Here is a 3,494-nt window from a genome sequence, read left to right on the forward strand (position 1 = left end):
CTCGATGAAGGTAAACAAAAAATTACACTCCGTAAACACAATCCATGAGCTAACTCATCACGGAAGGCATTCATATTGGTATATTCAACAAGAGGTTCATCTTCTGGTCATCCGGATGTAGAAGAACTAGGCATTGGGTTATAATTTTCATCCGCATCGCAGGCATCAAATTCCCTATCTGCAATTCTGCTCTCTCGAATGAAACTATGAAGAGCCATACAAGCAATAATAATTATAGCTTGCTTGTCCTCTGGAAAGCTTGGCATGTTCAACAAAATCCTAAATTAATTTTGCACCAAAAGATCGCTCTATCACATTCCTAACTTTGGCATGTGCATGGCAGAAGGCGTCGGCGGGTTTGGTCTCCAGCAGCCGCAGCTTGAGGACGCGGCCCCGGAACTCATTAGGGGCAGCGGGCGAGGAGGAGTGGCGGCGTCGAGGGCCGGGGTGGAGGGCGGCAGACTCAAGGGTGGCGGACTCGGGGGGGCGGTAGCGGACTCGGGGGCAGTGGACTGGGGGGCGATGGGAGGGCGCGGGCGAGGAGGAGCTGCAGTGCCCCCTGGATCAGGGTGGAGGGCGGCGGACTGGGGAGGTTGGGCGCAAAAGGATCCGAGGAGGGGGGCAGAGGGGAAAAATAGTGGGGCCCAACTCAATAACCTCAATAAGCATATCTTGGGGGGATTTTTTTTGTAGGTTAGATGAATCTACCCCTAATCTAATCCTGTTGTTTGGATTATTTAGAGTTAGATGAGCCAAAAAACCAAATCTATCTCTAACCGTGACATCCAAACATGGCAAAAGTACTACCTACAACTCCAACCAAAATCCACCTAAAATTTTCAAGTCCAGCGTGGTGTGATGAAGCTGATGTGGCGTGGCTGCGTGGCATGGCACTAGGACCAGTGATGATATTGAACCCAAAAGATAATGTTTAAGGACTAAAATGACCATTTTAATAGTTCAAGGATGGAAGCGAGCCTTAACTCATAGTGAGGGACAAAAATGACTATTTTTCCATATATAGTGATTAACTTTACCATGAGAGGTGCTCTAGTGGTTTGAAATATTTAGTTTGGCACCACTTATATATTTGAGCCTGTCTTTCTGCCATATAAAACCAGCTGGGACTGCCGGATGTTTTTTTTTTACAATAATAGGACTACTAGATTGATAGTGTAATAACTGCAGCCTGCAGGGTAGTTTTTGCTATATGGTACACGTGCTCTAACATTCACAAGGTAACATATTATTTTGCAGCCTAAGACCAGTCTCAGTGGAGGATTTCATGAGGGTGTTTCCAAAACTGCCAAGTCAGTTTGACACTCAAATGAAACCACCTCTCTCAGTGCACAGTTTCATGACACAATTTCATAGACAGATTACAGCATTAAATTGTGCAATTATGGTGTGATCCAATGTGCCATGTGAACTATGTAACCATTTATAAAACAACATACTAGGATATAATTTCATTTAACTTCAATATTCATACAATATTAATATATATTAAAATGATTGCATATAATATATCACATGCTAAGGACCTTGGATCATTTTCACATTTAAATGAAAAATAACAAAAAAAATAAAACTCTCTCCAAATCACATGCCAACCCTTCACACAGGCAGCCACCAGCGCTATCCATCTCTCTGTCCAGCCAACCTTCACAAGGTCCTTCCTCCAGTGAGACAACAGCAAGCCAGGAAGCCCATCATCTGAACTGATTCACTCGACAAACTAATAAGAGGAGCATCCTTGCTCTGCAGTATAAGAGAAGAAAAATACTAACTAACAATCTTATTGCAGTTTTTTTTTTCATGGGACAATCAGACAAGCAATTTCAAAGCCAACACAAAGAAAATCAACTGGTTCACCAAGATGATTCCTAGCTAGCTAGCTATCAGAAGATAGAGCTGCAGGGCCATCATCACTACATGGCCTTTCTAATTTACTTAAGGGAATAGATGATTAATCCTCATTCCCACTATAGCTACCATTCTCCCATCTGTATCAATCCTCAACTCTGATACAGATATTTATCGAAAGAAACACACGTATAATCGATTTGTAGCATCAAACGATATTTATCTTTCAAAATGACACCTGAGAACAGTACGTGTAGTTCTGAGGCAAAATTTGCCATCGGACACCGTTAAAACGAGGCTTTTGCTATAAGCCACTAAAAAACTCGGTTGCTGCTGAGGGACACTGTAATTTTGCCTAGTTCTGAACGAGTGCAAACTTCCATCACAGCATGTTTGTTTTCCTTTTCCTAATGTTGCTACCACAGGTCATTTTACCGGCTCAACAACAACAATGAATCAAGATTTGCTAATGGCACATTAGTTGCTTCAGATTGTCAAACAAAGTCACGAGCTCAGTACAAAGGAAATAAGGGAAGGTCACATACTGACATGTTGTGCCAGGCCCAACAAGAGCTAGCTATGAAATGAGGGCGCTTACCATGGATTTGAAGCTTGGTTTCCATGTGCGGAAGAACTCGAGCCACTGGTTCCTCCAAATCCAAGCCAGCATGGAGCAGATGGTGGTGGGGGAAGCGAATCAGACAGGATTTGGGGGCAGAGGGACGAGCTGCAAAGGAGATCGACGGGGGCAGCGTCGATTTGGCGGGCTGCAAGGGGGAAGGCGCCGATTTGGCGCGCTGCAAAGTGGGGGCGCCGTTTTGGCGCGCTGCAGGGAAGGGGACGGGGTGGCGGCAGCGCCGCGGCGGTGGCGCGATTTGGCGCGCGAGCACGGGATGGGAGGGGGTGGTAGCGGCGGTGCAGCGCGGGAAGGGCGAGCGCGAGCGCGGGAAGCAGGGGAGCTGAGCTCGAGCGTGGGCGCGGGCGCGGGCGCAGCGGGGAGGAAGCCGGCTGCGGGGAGCGGGGAGGTCGGGAGGGGAGAGCGGGGAGCAGCGGATCCGCCGATGAAAGGAATCGGCGTCAGAGGCCCTGTTGCACACGATTTCCGAAAAAGAATCTCACATGCATAGAGTACTAAACGAAGTTTATTTGCAAAACTTTTTCACGGATGGATGTAACTTTTCACGACGAATCTAACGATAGTAATTAATCGATGATTGGCTATAGTAATGCTACATTAACCATCCTCTAATCGTGCGATCGAAGACCTCATTAGGTTCGTCTCGCGAAGTAACGCAGGGTTGTGGAGTTAGTTTTGTAAATTGACTTTATTTAGTACCCCTAATTATTGGTCAAAATTTTTGTGCTACTTGTGTTACTTCAAACCAAATAGGGCCTCGAACTAGGGGCTTGTTTAGATCCAAAACACAAAATATAAAATTTTTATAAATCACTTGCATGGTCTACCAAATATAGTTAAAAAATAAATCGTATTACACAAATAAATTGTAAATCGCGAGACGAATCTAATGAGCCTAATTATGGCGTGATTAGACACCAAATTGCTATAGTAATGCTACAGTAAACATGCTCTAATAATGGATTAATTAACCTCATTAGATTCGTCTCGT

The 3,494-nt window shown here is 45.1% G+C and overlaps 1 long non-coding RNA gene across 1 annotated transcript; it reads right to left on the bottom strand.

The window, feature by feature from the left end:
• Nucleotides 1–1,425: 1,425 nt before the first annotated feature.
• Nucleotides 1,426–2,920, bottom strand: LOC120671184. Its single transcript, XR_005673527.1, has 2 exons — nucleotides 2,465–2,920; nucleotides 1,426–1,761 (listed from the first exon to the last, which is right to left on the bottom strand). It is a non-coding gene; the product is annotated as an uncharacterized LOC120671184 (long non-coding RNA).
• Nucleotides 2,921–3,494: the final 574 nt, after the last annotated feature.

This window comes from Panicum virgatum, chromosome 4N (assembly GCF_016808335.1).
Source record: "Panicum virgatum strain AP13 chromosome 4N, P.virgatum_v5, whole genome shotgun sequence".
Lineage (NCBI taxonomy): Eukaryota > Viridiplantae > Streptophyta > Magnoliopsida > Poales > Poaceae > Panicum > Panicum virgatum.